The following is a 22,984-nucleotide window of genomic DNA, read 5'->3' on the forward strand; positions in this document are numbered from 1 at the left end:
AAAATATTCCCGGGTCTCTGCCAGTTCTGCGCTGAACAGTTTGCCAGGAAGACTGACTCAGGATAGCATTTGATTTTGTCTTCTCCTCATAGCAGTGCAACTGTGATTAGGATCCTATTGAAGTGAGCTTTGACTCTGTGTGTCCCACCACTTTAATAGCACTACTTTACTGGAGAGCATAACTCTATCAGGTCCTTTGTTTGCCTGGGCAAACTGTACAGATAAAGCTCTTGCTTGAATCCAACAGAAAATCTTCATTTTGGAAGTTCTATCCTGCATGCTAGAGTTTAGTTCTTGCACAAGGGACGTTCCCTGGCTTGTCCTCATGGCCCTCTTAATAGTCTCCCATGATGTGCCGAGAATACTAAAAATGGACATATCAACTTAGCAAGGTCTAATTCATCCTTCAAATAGAGGCACTGCCAGAGGCAAGATGCTAAGATGGGCAAAAATACCTTATCAGAGGCCTATTAGTTGCCTTTATATGATGATTTTTCTGGAGTATATTTAAATTTAACATCAAAGTATAAAAATTGCCATGAGAAGAAAAAACTGATCTGAACAGGAGGAGCTAGCTAACTGAATAATTTTAGTCATTGGAATAAATTTTGTCCACAATTAGTTACTGCAGTAATTCACTTCATAGAATGGTTACAGTACAGAAGGGCGCCATTGAGCCCATGCCATCTCTTTGTAAGAGCAATCCAGTTTGTCCTCTTTCCCTGTAGCCCTGCAAATTTTTTTCCTTCAAGTATTCAATTCCTTTTTGAAAGTCAGGATTGAATCTACTTCCACCACCAGCGCATTCCAGATCATAACTACTTGCTGCATTTTTAAAAAAAAAGTTTTTCTTCATGTTGCCTTTGATTCTTTTGCTAATCACCTTAAATCTGTGTCCTCTGGTTCTCTACCCGTCCGACAATGGGAACCGTTCCTCTTTGTTTACTTTATCTAAACGCTTCATGATTTTGAACACTTCTATCAAATCTCCTCTTAACCGTCTCTGCTCTAAGGAGAACAACCCCATCTTCTCCAGTCTATCCATGTAACTGAAGTCCCTCAACCCTGGAACCATTCTAGTAAATCTTTTCTGCACCCTCTCTAAGGACTTGATATCCTTCCTAAAGTGCAGAACCCAGAATTGGACATGATACTCCAGTTGTGGCCAAATTAGTGTTTTATAAAGGTTCAACATAACTTCCTTGCTTTTGTAGTCTATGCCTCTATTTATAAAGCCCAGGATGCTTTATTAATCGCTTTCTCAACCTGTCCTGCCACCTTCAAAGATTTGTGCACATATATCCCCAGATCTCTTTGTTCCTGCACCCCTTTTAGAATTGTATCATTTAGTTTACCTCTCCTCATCCTGCCAAAATGAATCACTTCGTACTTCTCTGTGTTAAATTTCATCTGCCATGTGTCCGCCCATTCCACCAGCCTGTCTATGTCCTTTTGAAGTCTATTACTATCCTCCTCACTGTTTACTACACTTCCAAGTTTTGCGTCATCTGCAAATTTTGAAATTGTACCCTGTACACCCAAGTCATTAATAAATATATATATTTTTTTAAAAAGCAGCGGTCCCAGCACCAAGCCCAGGGGAATACCACTAAATACCTTCCTCCAGTCCGAGAAACAACCATTCACCACTACTGTGTTTCCTGTCTCTTAGCTAATTTTGTATCCGTGCTGCACTGCCCCTTTTATTCCATGGGCTTCAATTTTGCTGATGTCTATCATGTGGCACTTTATCAAATGCCTTTTGATGTTCAGATACACCACATCAACTGCATTGTTCTCATCAACCCTCTCCGTTACCTTCTCAAAAAAATTCCGTTAAGTTAGTTAAATATGATTCGCCTTTAACAAATCCATGCTGGCTTTCCTTTATTAATCTACACTTGACGAAGTGCCTATTAATTTTGTCCTGGATTATTGTTTCTAAAAGCTTCCCCACCACTGAGGTTAAACTGACTGGCCTATAGTTGCCGGGTTTATCCTTGCACCCTTTTTTGAACAGGGGTGTAACATTTGCAGTTCTCTGGCACCATCCCTATATCTAAGGAGGATTGGAAGATTTATGGCCAGCACCTCTGCAATTTCCACCCTTACGTCTCTCAGCAACCTAGGATGCATCCCATCCGGACCGGATGACTTTTCTACTTTAAATACAGCCAGACTTTCTAGTGCCTCCTCTTTATCATTTTTTTTAACCCATCCAGTATCTTAACTATCTCCTCTTTTACCGTGACTTTGGCAGCATCTTCTTCCTTGGTAAAGACAGGTGCAAAGTACTCATTTATTACCTCAGCCATGCCCTCTGCCTCCAAGCATAGATCTTTTTGGTCCTTAATCGGCCCCACCCCTCCTCTTGCTACCCGTTTGCTATTTACCTGTGGAAGACTTTTGGAATCCCTTTTATGTTAGCTGCCAGTCTATTCTCGTACTCTCTCTTTGTCCCTCTGATTTCCTTTCTCACTTCTCCTCTACTTTCTATATTCTGCCTGGTTCTCACTTGTATTATCAATCTGCTATCTGCTTCATCTTAATCTCTATCTCTTCTGTCATCCATGGAGCTCTGGCTTTGGTTGCCCTACCTTTCCCCCTCGTGGGAATGTACCTAGACTGTATCCGAACCATCTCCTCTTTAAAGGCCGCCCATTGTTTGATTACAGTTTTGCCTGCCAATCTTTGATTCCAATTTACCCGGGCCAGATCCGTTCTCAACCCACTGAAATTGACCCTCCTCCAATTAAGTATTTTTACTCTGGATTGCTCCTTGTCCTTTTCCATGACTAATCTAAACTTTATGATACTATGATCACTGTTCCCTAAATGTTCCCCCACTGACACTTGCTCCGCTTCACCCACCTCATTCCCCAGAACCAGATCCAGCAATGCCTCCTTCCTTGTTGGGCCCGAAACATACTGATCAAGAAAGTTCTCCTGAACACACTTCAGAAATTCCTCCCCCTCCTTGCCCTCTACACTATTACTATCTGAGTCTATATGAGGATAGTTGAAATCCCCATTATTACTACTTTATAGATCTTGCACCTCTGTAATTTCCCTGCAAATTTGCTCCTCCATATCCTTCCCACTAGTTGGTGGCCTATAGAATATACCAAGTAGTGTAATGGCACCTCTATTGTTTCTTAACTCTAACCAAATAGATTCTGTCCTTGACCTCTCAAGGAAATCTTACCTCTCCTGCACTGCACTATTCTCCTTAGTATTGCCAACCCCCCCTTTCCTTTTTTTTTCCTTCCCTATCCTGAGCACCTTGTATCCAGGAATATTTAGTACCCAATCCTGCCCTTTTTTGAGCCAGGTCTCCGTTATCACCACTACAATATCGAACTTATTGAAACCGGTGGAAATTTGGGACTCAATTTTGAAATGGTGGCGGGTTGGCAGTGGGGGGGGCACGGGTGAAGGTGCGCGTGGCAAACCCAAATAAAACTCACTGTTTCTGACGCAATCGCATCGTAACTGATGCTGATTAACGTGCTCTCTGTGTTTCGCTCCCAGCAGCCAGCCTGATTGACAGGCTGGCTGCTTCCAGGAGCTGCAATGCGAGGGGGAAGGGAGAGAAAGAGAGAGAGCGAGACGTCATCTGGCACTGGAACGGAAGATCAGGGGGAGGGGGAGATCGGAGAGGGAGACATCGGACATCAGAGCAGGGTGGAAAGGTAGGTTGATTTTGTGTTTTAACTTCATGCAATGGTTTTTTATTTAATTTATTTTGTTTCTTTTTGCCTGATCCGGCCCTTCACCAGGTGTGAATCAGAAGCCGTGGGAAAGCTGCCCAGGTAAGTTAAAAATCGTTCTAACTACATAATATGTCACAAGTAAAGTGCCTTAAGTACCTCAATGAGGTACATTTGGCTCTTTAACTATCATCCTGCCGGCTTTAATTGCTGGCGGGACTTCCGGATTTGGGACGCCCGCACGCACAGGTGCATCCATGGGGAACTCAGAAGTCGGCGGGTTGGAGCTGGGCTCTGAACCCGAATGGGATTTCCCGGATTTTCGGAGCCCCCCGCCCCCAACGCACCCACAATTTCCCAGGAAAACCGAGTCCTTGGTGTGTGGGCATTTAAAATTGCCTAGGTTACATACCTGTCCTGGAGCTGACCGTTCAGAATTTTAACCTGCTGTACTGAGCAGGCAGCAAGGACACCTACCCAAATTCAGAGGGCTCCGGGATGGCTTGAGCAGTGGCTTTTCTGCCAGATGAAGACAGTGGTGAAGAGGAACCGGTGAAGAGGAACCGGTGCAAGAAGAGGCCCCAACAGGTATGTTTTTTTCACTTTCCTTTTGGGGCCAGGAGGAGCAGAAGTGCCCCTTTAGGTTCCTCAAGGAAAAGCCTAGGCCTCCCTTTTCGCGGACTACCCCCCCCCCTCAACTCTCCCACATTTCCAAATGCAAGACGGTCCCTGAAGCCGATCTCAACACCTCCCTGGTATCGGCGGGTAGCTGTGGGCTGGCGTGATTTCCTGCTGACTTCCCACACAGAATGGATGGGATGTCGTCCAGCAGGATCTAAATGAGGCCTGGCTGTAAAAATTGGCCGGGTCTCATTCTACCACGGGTGGGCGGGAAATTAACTCACCAGAAACCGGCTGGCAGTTAAAATCCAGGCTCTAGATTTAAGCCGTCAGACATGCGATTCTATCCCAATAGCCTGGCCATCTGCTGCCATTTTTCTAGATTATTAGCTGATTGGGAGTCAGCCACCAAATTGAGTTCAGTTAATATTCTAAATACCTGAGGCCAATGTGACAAATACAGAAATATTGTTCTGTTAAGCAATAGTGTTTTTTACATTTAGTAAAAAAAAACTATGGTAACTCAGATTAAAATAGATGATATTCTTTTACTATAGTTTTAATGAAAGACCAGAGACTGGCCTAGAAATTGTTTGATGCTGCACCCATTTTACAGACATAAAACCAACATCAAAGTGTCCAATATTCCACGCTGCATGTGCGCCGCCCGTCGTATTGGTAAATACAGAAAAATAGGCGTCCACGGTCTGCACCTGAAACGGGTGTTAGGCCCTTTGCATATGCAAATAGGGGGCCGAATGCCTGTTTGAGGCCCCTTCCCAAAATTGGGCTGGCTTCAGGAAAATGTGGTCCACGTGCAGCCAAACCAGCGATCCTTAAAGGGACCGTTGGAGGCCGCAAATATTTTTCAACAAAGGTAACTTTGTTGAAAAATATTTACCTTAATATGGAGCCCACTGCAATGCCGAAGACTTGTTGGCCCGCTCCCGATCTCTTCCCTCCTTTCCAATCACTTCCCCTCCCTCCCAATTGTGCTGTTCCCTCCCAATCTCCCTCCAACCCCCTTCCAGGACCTACCTGAGGGCCGCTGCCAGTGACACTGGCCTGAAATCCAATTTTGATTCACTGGCCAGCTGCCTGGGGATGCCCATTAGCTTGTTCTTTCAGTAATTTATATTTTGGACAGCTGGGTCTGACACGTGCGAAAACCCATCACCAAGACTTCAAACCAAGATAGAGAAATCTATGCATGTAGAATTTCTGGATGCTCAATATAGGGTTCACATTCCCTCCCCATAAGGGCACTGTACTTACCTAAGTCCAGAAAGCTTAAGCATAGAGTGCCAGAGCTAAGGCTTAGGCACCCACAATTGTTTACAGGGGTACTACTGAAGTTTAACCAGCTACAGGCACACAGCTTATTAGTACTTTAGCACTTGTAACCTTCCCATTACTTGTCAAGCAAGGACCATTCTACCCCTTAGTATACCTCTGCATTATATTGCAGGGGTATCTGAAACTCATTAAAAGAATCCAAACCCCCAGTGACAGTCTAGCCCTCTAGGTTCTATTAATGTGCTGGATCAATTATGAACAGTGTCTTGGAGTACTATGGACCTGTCTGGCTCAGGTATTACAGAGAGAAAAAAAAGAGAATTAATTAAATCACTCAAAAGTGTCTTTTGAAATAACTTTCACCATGTGTATGTGTGCATGTGTCTGTGTGAGAAAGAACCAGCGACTCATGACAAATATGGCACACAGTATTGATTATGCACCTGTGACAGCTTTTGTTTATGTTTAAATTCTAAACAATTGATTTTTCTCAGTGGGAAAGTCAAATTGGTGTAGTTTTTGAAAATGACTTCAATACAAACTGGACACTAAATTTGAGTAGATTTTCAGCTAAACTTTTTAACAAAATATTCATTTTTACTTCAGAAAACATGTCAAGCTGAGAAACAGAGAAAGAAAGAGATGCATACACTGTCCTATTTACATTTACAATTCAAAAATAAATCCCAATTTGCATAAGATTTGTTTATGGATCCATAATTATGAAAAGGGAAACAGTAATTAGGTGCTGTTGAGTGGAAATCTTGGAAGCCACGTGAAGTAATGCTTTTATGTAAAATAACCTGATAATAAAATTAACCATTTTGCTGCGATCAGTTTTTTTAAATGGACAGATGAAGAGGCAATCTTCCTTGCCTGATTTTCCTCTACGTGCTCTGCTCAAGAGATTCTTTATGCCCAGGCACATTGAGAGGAAAATCTGTTCTCATAAGTCAAAGGCAGCAAGAGAAAAAGAAAAAGGGAACAGCTGTGATAACTATTGGAGAAACATAGCACAGATAGAATCATGTAATAGTGGGATATGTACCTTTTTCAGTTTATTAGCTGAAAAAATCTTACTTCATGGATTTTTTTTCTCTTAAAAGACAAACCAATTGAATTTTGAATACCTTTTAGTTAAACCAAGCTGGTTAATGATATCACCGTCTTTGTTCATATTTAGCCTTTCCCATGATGAGCTAATTACATCACCCTACATTAGCCAATTGTAAGCATTGTAACTAATTACTGTAGTTTAGTTATATAATAAATGTACCATAAGTAACTATATCATTAAAGCACATTTTGTGTATGAAACCAGCTTCAGGCCAGGAACTGACCTGACAGCTCAGAATGGATAAATCCATATTCTGTTTGGTCTTTTACCCCTCAATGCTGCTAGACCCCAGGATTCCAGCCCCCTCAACAAAATCGAGCAAAAAAGATTGCATGTTTGTAACGGAGCCCTCTATGAAGCAAGCAGTAGATGACCACAAATGTGGATACATGCTCAGGGGTGTACTGCAAAGCTCCTTCGGAGCGGTCCAGGCAGCAAAATCATTACTTGAGCATGCCAATTTACTGCTTGATGATATTCCTTGTGGCGGCAGGACTCTCGTTGTAGGCCTGCTCTACGTCTGTGCCCAGATTACTGACTGGAGCCATGAGCCAAGTCTGAAGGGGATCGCCCTTGTCGCCCCAATAGCGAGCCTGTGACCTGACAGCCAGGTTGGAATAAAGGCAGCACAAAGAACTGGCACATGACGAATGAGCCATGACTGCTGCCAGGAAACCGGACATAGACATGCATGATGCGCTGCCTGTGGTCACAAACCAGCTGGACGTTGCAGTCATGGAATCACTTTCAATTGACAAAGATGCCAGGCTGGTGTTGGGGAGCATGCAAGGCAATGTGAGTGCAGTCTATGCCACCTAAGATCTTGTTGAAGCCTAGTGCACTCACATCCTGCTTTGCTCTGTCCATGGGGAAAGAGATGTAGATATTCCTCCAGGCGTAGATAGCCTTGGCGACCTCCCTAATACAACGGTGGACTGAAAACTGTGAGATGTTGCTGATATCACTTGCTGCACCTGAAAGGAGTTTGTGGCATAAAAGTTAAGGGCCACGTTGAGCTTGACAGCCACAGGCAGTGCTGTCAATACCGTGGTACAAGGTTGAGTTGTGGTTGCAGTAGGTTACATAGCTCAGTGACAGTCTCCTTTATGAAGTGGAGGTGCCTGTGACATTGCTCCTCAGAGAAGTTGAGGTAGGAGAAGTGCTCCCTGAAGACCCGCTGTGGGTATTGCCTCCTGCACAGTGCCCTCCTCCTCCGTCTTCCGCAAGCTGCTCTTGCTCTCTCATGTCTTCCTTGCAGTTCCCCCTCCTCCATAGTGCAAATGACAGCCCCACCAGATCATCCATGACTGCAGTATAATTGTTTAGAAGGCAGTCAAAAACAGTCCAGCACCAGCAAAATCTTCTCAGAATTCAGAATTAAGTTTTCATAATCAGAAAACAGGCCAATAAACACACAGAAGTTAACCAGTAGCCTCAAATGATGAATCAACAACTAACTGGAAAGTAGTTAATGAGCCCTTTAAATAGCGCGGCTGGAGGGTCCTTTCTGCTTGCTAACGCCACGAGTTGCTAGGCGAGTTTATCATGTGACAAATCCGGTGCTGAGGCAGACCAATATCAGAAAACAGTGTAGGACCCTAATTTGAATATTTTATTTATTTATAGTTTTTAATAGTTCTGGCTTGCACCATGGACGCCTATAGAGCAGCCCGATCCAATATGGCCAGCTTCTCACTTCCAGCGTGTAAATAGTGCGCGGCCCCGCCCACCATATTGGATGCTTAGACACCATCAAATTTCTAGGCCATAAAATCCACCTGCAATCTTATCTTGCAGTGAAATTGTATTCTTTATATTAGTGTTCACAATTTCACTGCAAATAACTAACAGAAGAAATCATATGTCTGTGCATCCACTAAAAACTAGGCTGAGACTGCACAGACTCATTTCACTTAGACTCTGTGGGCCTGAAATTCCTGGGTTGGGGGAAGGTGAGAATCTGGCATTTGTGCTGCTGAGATGGAGGAGGGGATGGAATTTAAAACAGCCACCCAGATATTCTCTGCAAGGACTAAACTATTTTTTGTAAAATTTGATCTTTAGCAAGGTGCTGCTCCAATTTTCCGGCCCTTCAGCCAGACGGGCACCTCTATTGTGTCCCTGGGATTCAGGATACGTTTGGCATCTGGAAAAAATGTCAGGCGTAAGTTCCACTGCAGCACACTTCCACCCCTTTAAAAGGGTCCATGGATTTTCAGGCCTTTTCAGTCTGATGTGTCGTAGATTCCCTGAGCTAGAAGGGCAGTGTGATGAGCCACTGCAACACGCAACCCATGAGGCAGTTCCAACGGTTCAATGGTTTGAGAAAGATATCTCAGGGGATAGAAAAAGCATTTTTCTGCTCTGGTTAGCAGATTTTCACTTTTTTACTGAACCTTTCAACTTTTCAAGCATGTCTTGTGCTACCATAGAGCATTGCATTAACAACACAATCCAATTGACATTATTCTCCTACTTGAATAAAATATGAATGTAATTTCAGAAATTGTTATGACAGGCGACGAGTGAGCCCAATGTATAATTGGGTGAATCATTCCGTCACAACCTGCTGTGCTCTTCAAAGCTCTCCTACTAATTTAGCAATGTGCCTTAATGATTTGCAGCAGTTGAATTAAAAATAAAATTACCTGTTTTTTTTAAGTCATGAGCTTGATCAAAATTGTTAAATATTATTTCATTCGAAAATATATTATTCCTTTTGTCTGGCTTTCTAAAGCTAGATATAAAAAAAAGCAAACAAAAACTCTGAGGTTTTTGTAATCTGTCCAGTCAGAAGGGGGTTGAATTTTTGTGGGGGGTTCTCAAAATCATCCACCCTAACTTCGACATAAGATCAGCAGAAATCCCAGAGAAATGGTGTAAAGGAATTTACATAAACTAGTTCAATTAATGAATTGAGTTATTTTCTGAAGTTTTCAAATAACTTTGCACCAAATGCATTCATTATTTTTAACTCTGTACAAATGGTGAAAACACTTTAAAATGTGGAGACTTAAAGAGAGGAAAAATCTTGCATTTATACAGCATCTTTCATTTGCTCAGGACGTTTCAAGGTGCTTTAAAGCCAATTAAGTACTTTAGAAGTGTGGTAGCTGTTATAATATAGGAAATGCGGCAGCCAATTCACGCACAACAAGGTCCCAAAAACAGCAATAAGATAAACAATCTGTTTTAGGGATATCGGTTGAGGGATAAATGTTCGTTAGGACACCAGGAGAATTATTTTACGCCCAACTGAGCAGGCGAGCAGGGCCTCAGTTTGACACCTCATCTGAAAGACAGCACCTCCAACAGTGCAGCACTCCCTTAGTACTGCAGTGAAATGTCAACATGGACTTTGTGCTCAAGTTTCTGAAGCAGGGCTTGAACGCATGACCTTTTGACTCAGAAGAGAGAGTGCTAGCACTGAGCCAAAGCGAACATTTCAAATGAATTGAATTCTGCAATTTAAAATAGAACAGCAAGTCCATTTTACACTTAGCTTTACATACTTAAAATATTTATAAATGGGCAATAAAATACAGCATGGTAATATTTCTTATTAATGCATATTATGAAATAGTGTGGGAAAAATTGTAATAGAAGTGAAATATTAATTTATGCACAAATATATTTCTGGCCCTGAATTTCCTTTTTTTGATGTTATTGGGGCCAGGTAACAGAGAACAAATTAGTTGACAGACTGGAAACAAAGAGCTATGGTAAATGAGTGTTGCTCGTATTGGAAGTTGGAAATGATGTGTCCCATGGGTTCAGTGCTGGGCCCAATGTTTTTCTCAGTATTTATAAAAAAATTTAACTTGTGTATAGGGAGCACAATCTTGAAATTTTTCAAATACACAAAAGTGGGAGGTTTGGCAAACAGTGAGGGGACTCTAAAAGACTTCATAAAGCAGACAGGTTAGTGGAATGGGCAGACAGGTGGCAGAATCAATTTAATGTGGATAAGTATGACATAATACTTTGGGAGGATAAAAACAAGGAATTGGAGTAAACACTCACTGGAAAGATGTGAAGGGTGCAAGTGAACAGCAATAGCGAGAGGTTCAATACATAATTCCCTGTAAGTGCAGGTAGATAAAGCCATAACAGAAAAGGTCAACAGCATCTTGGGTAACCCTTGCCATCTGCTGCACATCCTGGAAGATGGACCTAAATGCCTCGACGTAAGTATGATGCTTGTCAAACATCGTTTTCTGAGTGAGATCTTAGTTTGACAGCTCTTCAGCTAAGGGAAGTGTCCTTGCAGCTTCCAGTCAGGAATGGCAGAGCCCTCTTCTACTCCCCACTTCTCTTGCTCACTCATGCTTTATGAATCGTCATCACCATATGCCAATTCCTCATCCCACTATCTTTCTCCTCTAGATGTAGCTCTCTGAGCTGGTGGCTGGGAAAGAGAGGGCACCTAACACAGGGATGAAGGAAAGAGGCTAAGCCCAGAAGCAGTGGAATCAGTATTATCAATATCATCGTCATCCTCCTCCTCATCATCATCTGTCTCCCTTGGCTATGACTAATCATAGAATCATAGAATGGTTACAGCACAGAAGGTGGCCATTTAGCCCATCGAACCTGTGCCGCCATTCAACAAGATCATGGCTGATCTTCTACCTCTACGCCATTTTCCTGCACTATCCCCTTATCCCTTGATGCCTTTAATATCTAGAAATCTATCGATCTCTGTTTTGAATGTACTCGATGACTAAGCCTCCACAGTCCTCTGGGGTAGAGAATTCCAAAGATTCAGCACCCTCTGAGTGAAGAAATTTCACCTCATCTCAGTCCTAAATGGCCTATCCCTTATTTTGAGACTGTGACTCCTGGATCTAGACTCCGTAACCAGGGGAAACATCCTCCCTGCATCCACCCTGTTGAGCCTTGTAAGAATTTTGTATGTTTCAATGAGATCACCTCTCATTCTTCTAAACTCTAGAGAATACAGGTCTAGTCTACTCAATCTCTCCTCATATGACTACTCCGCCATCCCAGGAATCAGTCTGGTGAACCTTCATTGCATTCCCTCCATGGCAAGTATATCCTTCCTTAGGTAAGGAGACCAAAATTGTACACAATACTCCAGGTGCGGTCTCACCAAGACCCTGTATAATTGCACTCCCCCGCCCTTTCTCCGTAGCCCTGCAAATTTTTTACCTTCAAGTACTTATCCAATTCCCTTTTGAAAGCCACAATTGAATCTGCCTCCACCACCCCCTCAGGCAGTGCATTCCAGATCATAACCACTCGCTGTGTAAAAAAGCTTCTCCTCATGTCGCCTTTGATTCTTTTGCCAATCACCTTAAATCTATGCCCTCTGGTTCTTGACCCTTCCGTCAATGGGAACAGTTCCTCTCTATTTACTCTGTCTAGACCCCTCATGATTTTGAACACCTCTATCAAATCTCCTCTCAACCTTCTTTGCTCTAAGGCGAACAACCCCAGCATCCCCAGTCTATCCATATAACTGAAGTCCTTCACCCCTCGAACCATTCTAGTAAATCTTTTCTGTACCCTCTCTAAGGCCTTCACATCCTTCCTAAAGTGCGGTGCCCAGAATTGGACACAGTACTCTGGTTGTGGCCGAACCAGTGCTTTATAAAGGTTCATCATAACTTCCTTGCTTTTGTATTCTATGCCTCTAATTAACTACTTTCTCAACCTGTCCTGCTACCTTCAAAGATTTGTGTACATATATCCCAGGTTTCTCTGTTCCTGCACCCCTTTCAGAATTGTACCCTTTAGTTTTTATTGCCTCTCCTCGTTCTTCCTACCAAAATGTATCACTTCGCACTTCTCGGCATTAAATTTCATCTGCCACGTGTCTGCCCATTCCACCAGCCTATCTATGTTCTCTTGAAGTCTATCACTATCCTCCTCACTGTTCATTACACTTCCAAGTTTTGTGTCATCTGCAAATTTTGAAATTGTGCCCTGTACACCCAAGTCCAAGTCATTAATATACATCAAGAAAAGCAGGGGTCCTATTACCGACCCCTGGATAACACCACTGTACACCTCCCTCCAGTCCAAAAAGCAACTGTTCACCACTACCCTTTGGTTTCCTGTCACTTAGCCAATTTCATATCCATGCTGCCACTGCCCCTTTTTTTCCATGGGCTTCAACTTAGCTGACAAGCCTATTGTGCGGCACTTTATCAAACACCTTTTGAAAGTCCATATACAGCATATCAACCGCGTTGCCCTCATCAACCCTCTCTGTTACCTCATCAAAAAACTCAACCAAGTTAGTTAAACACGATTAGCTTTTAACAAATCCGTGCTGACTTTCCTTAATTAATCTATACTTGTCCAAGTGGCTGTTACTTTTGTCCCGGATTATCGTTTCTGAAAGTTTCCCCACCACTGAGGTAAAACGGACTGGCCTTTAGTTGCTGGGTTTATCCTTACACCCTTATTTGAAAAAGGGTGTAACATTTGCAATTCTCCAGTCCTTTGGCACCACCTCCGTGTCTAAGGATAATTGGAAGATTATGGCCAGTACCTCCGTAATTTCCACCCTTACTTCCCTCAGCAACATAGGATGCATCCCATCCAGACTTATCTACTTTAAGTACAGCCAGCCTTTCTAGTACCTCCTCTTTATCAATTTTTAGCCCATCCAGTATCTCAACTACCTCCTCTTTTACTGTGACCTTGGCAGCATCTTCTTCCTTCGTAAAGACAGATGCAGAGTATTCATTTAGTACCTCCACCATGCCCCCTACCTCCATGTGTAGATCTCCTTTTTGGTCCCTCATCAGCCCCGCCCCTCCTCTTATTACTCGTTTACTATTTATATGCCTGTAGAAGACTTTTGGATTCCCATTTATGTTAGTTGCCAGTCTATTCTCATACTCTCTCTTTGCCCCGCTTCTTTCCTTTTTCACTTCCCCTCTGAACTTTCTATATTCAGCCTGGTTTTCACTTGTATTATCAACCTGATATCTATCATATGCCCCCTTTTTCTGCTTCATCTTATTCTCTATCTCTTTTGTCATCCAGGTAGCTCTGGCTTTGTTTATCCTAGCTTTCCCCATTGTGGGAATGTACCTAGACTGCACCCGACTTATCTCCTCTTTAAAGGCCACCCATTGTTCGATTACAGTTTTGCCTGCCAATCGTTGATTCCAATTTACCCGGGCCAGTTCTGTTCTCATCCCACTGAAATTGGCTGTCCTACAATTAAGCATTTTTACTCTAGAGTGCTCCTTGTCCTTTCCCGTAGCTAATCTAAACCTTACGATACTATGATCAATGTTCCCTAAATGTTCCCCTATTGATACTTGCTCCACTTGACCCATCTCATTCCCTAGAACCAGATCCAGCGATGCCTCCTTCCTCGTTGGGCTGGAAACATATTCCTCAAGAAGGTTCTCCTGAACACACTTCAGAAATTCTTCCTCCTCTCTGCCCCTTACACTATTACTATCCCAGTGTATATTAGGATAGTTGAAGTCCCCCATTATCACTACTCTATAGTTCTTGCACCTCTCTGTAATTTCCCTGCAAATTTGCTGCTCTATATCCTTCCCACTAGTTGGTGGTCTATAGAATACACCTGGTAGTGTAGGTGGCACCTCTATTGTTTCTTAACTCTAACTAAATAAATTCTGTCCTTGACCCCTGCAGCACATTCTCTCTCTCCAGCACTGCAATATTCTCCTTAATACTGCCACTTCCCTCCTTTTTTCCTTGCCTATATTTCCTGAACACCTTGTATCCAGGAATATTTAGTACCCAATCCTGCCCTTTTTTGAGCCAGGTCTCCGTTATCACCACTGCATCATATTCCCACGTGGCTATTTGCGCCTGCAGCTCACCAACCTTATTTACCATACTTTGTGTGTTTACATGCATGCAGTGTAATCCTATCTTAGACCTTCTTGCACTCTCTCTTAATCTGATCCCACCTAATACCGTACTATTTCTTACTCTAGTGTTATCTGTTTCTCCCAATCCTTTGTGCACCTTGTTTCTCCATTCCAATGCTACATCCTGGTGCCCATCCAAATTAGTTTAAACCCTCCCCCACAGCACTAGTGAACCTCCCCATGTGGACATTGGTCCCGGCTCTGTTGAGATGCAACCCGTCTGACCTGTACAGGTCCCACCTCCTCAGAACTGGTCCCAATGTCCCAGGAATCTAAAGCCCTCCCTCCCTCATCTCTCCTGCCACGCATTCATCTGCTCTATCCTCCTATTTTTATACTCACTAGCGCATGGCACCGGGAATGGAATCTGTGGAAGAAGAAAGAATGGGTGTGCACCAACAAACAGATGGATGAGATAGAGACAGCAATGCTCTGGACTTTTCTGGCTGCTGCGTACAGTAAACTATTGCAGTATGTACTAATACTGCTTTATGCTCACTAATCTTCAGTTATCACTGGTTCACTGACCTCTCTGTTGCCCACAACTAAAGTGGAAGTGCCACACCAGCAGCTCCATTGCATGTTTCTCATAAAGCATGAATTGTCTGATGTCAGGAATTCTCCTCCCCCGTCCCTGCCCCCAGGAAGCAGTTTTTGTTACAAGCATTGTGTATCATTTTCTTTTAGAGTAACAGCATTAGGTGCAAGCAAGCATCTGAAGGATTATTCCCAATTGTGAACAGACAGTTGGTGTAACAAGAAGGACAAGTGCTAGAAGGACCCTGTAATTTGAGAGGATGGAGTTTTAAGTGCCTGCATGCAAGAAAGGCTTGTGCAGGAAACAAAGGGCAGAACCTTCAACTTCAGTGAGGGCGTAAAACGGGTGATATTGGATCCACCGCCTGTTATATACCTGCTATATAGGGGGTGCAGGAACAAAGAGACCTGGGAGTATATGCACACAAATCTTTGAAGGTGGCAGGACAAGTTGAGAAGGCTGATAAAAAAGCATATGGGATCCTGGGCTTTATTAATAGAGGCATAAATTACAAAAGCAAGGAAGTTATGCTAAATCTTTATAAAACACTGGTTAGGCCTCAGCTGGAGTATTGTGTTCAATCCTGGGCACGGCACTTTAGGAAGGATGTCAAGGCCTTATAGAGGGTGCAGAAGAGAGTTACTAAAATGGTACCAGGGATGAAGTTATGTGGAGAGGTTGGAAAATCTGGGGTTGTTCTCCTTAGAGCAGAGAAGGTTAAGGGAAGATTTGATAGATGTGTTCAAAATCATGAACGGTTTTGATAAGAGTAAATAAGGAGAAACTGTTTCCAGTGGCAGAAGGGTCGGTAACCAGAGGACACAGATTTAAGATGATTGGCAAAAGAATCAGAGGCGACGTGAGGGAATATTTTTTTACGCAGCAAGTTGTTATGATCTGGAATGCACTGCCTGAAAGGGTGGAGGAAGCAGATTCAATAATAACTTTCAAAAGGGAATTGGATAAATACTTGAAGGGAAAAAATTTACAGGACTATTGGGAAAGAGCAGGGGAGTGGGACTAATTGGATAGCTCTTTCAAAGAGCCGACACAGGCCTCCTTCTGTGCTGTATGATACTATGATACTATGATACCCCTCCCAATTTTCCTTCCATTAAAGTCGATGAAAATTGAGTGTGGTGATCCGATATTGCCCATTTTACATCCTCGCTAAAGTTGAAATTTCTGGTGACAGTTTAAGATAGCTGGAATTCTGCACTACCAATTTTGATTAAGGTGATGTTCATCAATCAACAGTTGAAATCAAATTTAGAAAATAAAAATGTCTCTATATTTGGATGGGTTTTTTCTCCTTGCCAATTTTCTCACCTCAGTGTCTATCCTGAAGTGGAGATGCCGGTGATGGACTGGGGTTGACAATTGTAAACAATTTTACAACACCAAGTTATAGTCCAGCAATTTTATTTTAAATTCACAAGCTTTCGGAGGCTTCCTCCTTCCTCAGGTAAATGTTCAGGAGCTCCTGAACATTTACCTGAGGAAGGAGGAAGCTTCCGAAAGCTTGTGAATTTAAAATAAAATTGCTGGACTATAACTTGGTGTTGTAAAATTGTTTACAATTGTCTATCCTGAAGGTATTGATAACAGACATTTCATTTTGCAGCCTTCAGATAGGAACCTTGTAAGCATATTGATGACACACAAAATTAATTTGTCTTGTGTTCAGTGCAATCTCATCTTGCATTATTCAAGAGTATTACATTATTTCTTGTTCATTACTATTAAAATATTAAATGAAGCAAAATTGCAAAGAAGATTACAAATGAAAGAAAATGTTGCACAGCCACGGTAGCCAATCTTGCAAATTTATCAACTCTGAGAATGATTTTATAAGAAAGTAATGAAAAGATACAAATGTTCAGCGGGAATTTAATTTTATAATCAAATTGGAATGTATCTGGTGATTTATCTGCACCCAGGGAGAATACATATTTAATCCTTACCAAAATTATATACAAGCATAAGAAAAAGTGAAAGGAGAATGAAACCATTGAGTCCACGAAGCTTTTATCTCTCACAGATCATGTTACAACTTATAATATTGCGGACTATACCCAACTTGTCAAATTCCCTGCAGGAGGTGGTAAATACAGGAAAACCATCTATGGCTTTATCTCCCTGAGCCCCAAAGACATTCAAGTTTAAACTCTAGTGAATAATTCTCAAATTATAATCTAAATTATTCTACTTTGACTGGCGCCATCCCGCAGTTGACATTTCCAGGTACTTACACCATCTTCATGTTCCAAGGAGTATTTATTATTCCCCTTACAGCCTTCAGTCCCATTCTTAACTAGATATTTATCTAGTTCTTTGTTAAAGATGTCAATTATCTCAGCTTGAACTGCTGCTGCTGGTGGGCAGTTTCACATATCTGTGTGTGTGTAGAGGTGATTTTATGTTAAATCCAGCTCTGAAAAAAGTAAAGCATTTTTGCCCAAGGTTTAACACCAACTTCACTCACAGAACTCATATTCCAAATTAACTTGCTACAATTGTTACAAATTTTAGTTATTTTTTCAGTGCTTGATGTCTGAGGGAGGAGCCAAGATGTTCAATTCAGATACAAACATCTTGTGAGATTTGTTCAAACATATATTTGATCAGCAGCTTAAAAACCCCACGTTATTTAAATGTTCTTGGTTCCAGTGTCTTTTTTGAATTTTATTATCAACCCGTCTGTATCCTTCAAAGAGAGATACTCAGGTCTGTGGACAGTGAGAAAAGAAAAAGAACTGCTTTGTAAAAATATATACAAAGTTGTAAATAATTAATTATTTTCTACTTAAGGGAGTGCACAATAAATGGGAGGAAACTGAGAGGTGTAGAGGAAGTGAGGGACCTTTGAGTGCATGTCCACAGATCCCTGAAGGCAGCCGGACAGATAGATAAGTTGGTTAAGAAGGCAGATGGAATACTTTCCTTTATTAGCCGAGGCATAGAATATGCCTGATGGGCCAAATGGCCTCCTTCCGTGGCTGTAACCTTTCTATGATTTTATGATTCTATGATTCTAATCTCTTCGTCCCTGAACCGATGTCCATTTTTTGATTACACCTCGTGAAGCACTTTGGGATATTTTTCTACATTAAATGCACTATATAAATGCAAGTTGTTGTTGTTGCAACGTACACTGGATCAGCAAATATGAAACTTGCACTTAATAAACTTTGTCTATGGATAAAGGGAGGTTATGCTGGAACTGCAAAAAATACTGGTTAGGCCACAGATTGAGTACTGCGCACAGTTCTGATCACCACATTACAGGAAGGATGTAATTACACTGGAGGAGATTTATGAGGATGTTGCCAGGACTGGAGAATTTTAGCTATGAGGAAAGATTGGATAGGCTGGGGTTGTTCTCTTTGGAATAGAGGATGCTGAGGGGAGATTTAATTGAGCTGTACAAAATTATGAGAGGCCTAGATAGAGTGGATAGGAAGGACCTATTTCCCTTAGTAGAGAGGACAATAACCAGGGGGCATAGATTTAAAGTGATTGGTAAAAGGATTAGAGGGGAGCTGAAAAATGTTTTCACCTAGAGGGTGGTGGGGGTCTGGAGCTCACTGCCTGAAAGGGTGGTAGAGGCAGAAACCCTCATCACATTTAAAAAGTACCTGGATGTGCACCTGAAGTGCCGTGACCTACAAGGCTACGGACCAAGTGCTAGAAAGTGGGATTAGGCTGGAGGGCTCATTTTCGGCCAGCGCGGACACGATGGGCAGAATGGCCGCCTTCTGTGCCGTAAATTTTCTGAGTCTATGATTCTGTGGTTCTTGGACGTGCTAGCTAAGCTTAACAACTGTGCTGTGCTTCTGCAATGATTCACTTTCTCTTTACTTCTTTTGCAATTAAAACCTAAGTCAAAGTCTAATGTAATGTTATTCTGTCATCTTTTAAGACAAGGAGCAACACATGAAAACACAAGATAAAACCAATAGTTGAAATAAACTTAGTTCCCTAGGCTTTTCCAATGTATTGCACAGGGTTAAAATATTTTGTTTTGATTGTTAGTCAGGGATGCATCCAGTAAAGGAATAGCCTTGTTGACAATTTCAGTGTGTGGTTGATAATTACCCAAATCCTTTTCGAAACTTTATCCATAGACAATGTTCATTAAGTGCAAGTTTCATATTTGCTGATCCAGTGTACGTTGCAACAACAACAACTTGCTTTTATATAGTGCATTTAATGTAGAAAAATGTCCCAAAGTGCTTCACGAGGTGCGTGGATGAGTGCAGCTCCAACAACACTCAAGAAGCTCGACACCATCCGGGACAAAGCAGCCCGCTTGATTGGCACCCCATCCACCACCCTAAACATTCACTCCCTTCACCACCGGCGCACAGTGGCTGCAGTGTGTACCATCCACAGGATGCAGTGCAGCAACTCGCCAAGGCTTCTTCAACAGCACCTCCCAAACCCGCGACCTCTACCACCTAGAAGGACAAGAGCAGCAGGCACATGGGAATAACACCACCTGCACGATCCTCTCCAAGTCACACACCATCCCGACTTGGAAATATATCGCCATTCCTTCATTGTCGCTGGGTCAAAATCCTGGAACTCCCTTCCTAACAGCACTGTGGGAGAACCTTCACCACACGGACTACAGTGGTTCAAGAAGGTGGCTCACCACCACATTCTCAAGGGCAATTAGGGATAGGCAATAAATGTCGGCCTCGCCAGCAACGCCCACATCCCATGAACGAATGAAAAAAAAATCAAAAAATGGACATTAGTTCAGGGACGAAGAGATTAGAATCATAGAATCATAAAATCAAAGAAAGGTTACAGCCATGGAAGGAGGCCATTTGGCCCATCAAGTTTGTGCCAGCTCTATGCAAGAGCAATCCAGCTAGTCCCACTCCCCCGCCCTATCCCTGTAGCCCTGCAATTTTTTTCCTTTCAAGTACTTATCCAGTTCCCTTTTAAAGGCCGTGATTGAATCTGCCTCCACCACCCCCTCGGGCAGAGCATTCCAGATCCTAACCACTCGCTGTGTAAAATAGATTTTCCTCATGTCACCATTGGTTCTTTTGCCATTCACCTTAAATCTACGTCCTCTAGTTCTTGACCCTTCCGCCAATGGGAACAGTTTCTCTATTTACTTTATCTAAACACTTCATGATTTTGAATACCTCTATCAAATCTCCTCTCAACCTTCTCTGTTCCAAGGAGAACAACCCCAGCTTCTCCAGTCTATCCACGTAACTAAAGTCCCTCATCCTGGAATCATTCTAGTAAATCTCTTCTGCACCCTCTCAAAGGCCTTCATATCCTTCCTAAAGTGTGGTACCCAGAACTGGACACAATACTCCAGTTGTAGCCGAACCAGTGTTTTATAAAGGTTCATCATGACTTCCATACTTTTGTACTCTATGCCTCTATTTATAAAGCCCAGGATCCCCGTATGCTTTTTAAATCACTTTCTCAACCTGCCTTGCCACCTTCAACGATTTGTGTATATATTGTGTCCACATTAGGAGGGGTAAGCAAAAGCTTCGTCAAAGGGGTGGGTTTTAAGGAAGGTTTTAAAGGAGGAGAGAGAGGTAGAGAAGTTGAAAGGCTTAGTCAGGCAATTCCTGAGCATAGGGGCTAAATGGCTGAAAGCATGGCTGCCAATTGCGGGGGAGGAGGCGATGCACTAAAGGCTAGAGCTAGAGTAGCAGAGAATTTGGGTGGGGGAGGTGTTGTGATGCTGGAGGCCGGAGGAGGCTACAGAGATAGGGACTGGTGAGGCCATGAAGGGATCTAAAGATGAGGACAAGACTTTTAAGTTTGAGATATTGGGGGACCGGGAACCAATGTAGATCAGTAAGGACAGGGGTGGTAAGCAAGTGGAACTTGGTGCTGGATAGGATTTGGGCAGCAAAGGTTTGAATGAGCTGAAGTTCACGAAGGGTGTAGAATGGAATGTTTGTCAGGAGAACAATGGAATCTGGAGGTGACAAAAGCATGGATGAGGGTTTCAGCAGCAGATGGGCAGGGACGGGCGATGTTACGAAGTTGGAAGAAGGCAGTCTATATGATGGAGAGAATATGAGGTAAGATACCTTACCTATATCTACAACAAATATTGAGGAGCCTGTGGTTAGTCAGCAATTTCTATTGGACAACACTGATTTAAGCCAATAAGAAAAGTGTGGCAGATGACTTTTCATGCCACACACAATCTGGGGGTGTGATGTACATATTTGACATGACATCCACTATGTGCAATGCTTTAGTTACATAGAGGTGTTGCTAAGGTTTACTGTTTACCACTAGTGTAACACAATGGGTCTCATAGTGACCGGTTGGCTGTAGTGGTCGTTTCAGGGTGAGAAAGAAGCCTGATATGAGGGGAGGCTTCCAACTTCACCATTAACTGCTTCCTGGTGCAGTAGAAAAAAGGGACATAACTAATAGAATGCTAGAAACAGAATCCATATGGATTGAAGTAAAAGATAAGAAGGGATCAAACACGCTAACAGAGAATAGACTAGAGACCACCTAATAGTGGAAAGGAGGTAGAGGAAGAAATATGTGAGCAAATATGTGAAATGAGTAAAGGGCATAGAATAATAATCATGGGAGATTTTAACTACCCTCAAATAAACTGGCAAGAAGAGGTAGGTAAAGGGTACAGGGAATGGAGTTTTTACAATGTTTGCGGGACTCATTTCTTAACCAGTATGTAAAAAGCCCAACAAGAGCGGAAGCACTGTTGGATCTAGTAATGGGAAATGGACCAGAACAGATAAGAGAAGTAAGCGTAGGGGAACATCGAGGCAATAACAATCGCAACATTATAAGGTTTAAGATAAAGATTGAGAAGGACATAAGTAGGACAAAGACCAAAGTAATAAATTGGAAAAAAGCTGATTTTGAGGGGATGAGAATGGAACTAGGAAAAATAAACTGGTAAAATTGACTGACGAACAAAGAAATAGAACAGGAGTGGGAAATATTTAAAACAGTGATCAATAGAGTGTAAGAGAAATGTATCCCATTAAAAAGCAAGAACAAACTAGCCAGTAATGACACACCAGGCATGAATAAAGAAATAAGGGCAAAATTAAAACTAAAGTAAAAGCCATACATTAAGTATGTAGATGACAAAGGAGAGGATGACAAAAGGGAATATGAAAGGTTAGGAAAGAAGCAAAAAAAAATTAGGAAGGCAAAGAGAAATCATGAAATTAAATTATCAAGAAATATCAAAAAAAAAGTAAAGTATTCTACAGATGCATAAATAACAAAAGAGAAATCAGGATAGGGATAGGGCCACTAAGGGATACACTCGATAAACTCACAGGCAAAGACAACAAAATGGCAGAACTATTAAATAATTACTTTGCTTTAGTATTTACCAGGGAGACGAATATGGTGGACATGATATTAGAAGAAGGGATCAAGAAAGATGTAAAGACATTTAAGATAGAATGGGTGAGATGACTGATAAACCAATCAAACTTAGAGAGGATAAAACCGCTGGTCCGGATGGATTGCATCCGTGAATATTAAAAGAAATTAGGGAGGAGATAGCAGAGGCACTATTACATATATATATAAAAAATCATTAGGAAAGGGAAGAGTGCCAGAGGACTGGCAGACAGCTAATGTTATTCCTATATTTAAAAAGGGAGATAGAACCAGTCCAGGGAACTATAGGCCAGTTAGCTTGAAGAATAGTCAGCAGCATTATTGTGATGGAGCCTCAACTATTCACTATATTTATTAATGACTTATATAAGACAAAAGAGAGCCATATATTCAAGTTTGCCGATGACACAAAGAAAGGTGGCAT

This window comes from Heptranchias perlo, chromosome 1 (assembly GCF_035084215.1).
Source record: "Heptranchias perlo isolate sHepPer1 chromosome 1, sHepPer1.hap1, whole genome shotgun sequence".
Lineage (NCBI taxonomy): Eukaryota > Metazoa > Chordata > Chondrichthyes > Hexanchiformes > Hexanchidae > Heptranchias > Heptranchias perlo.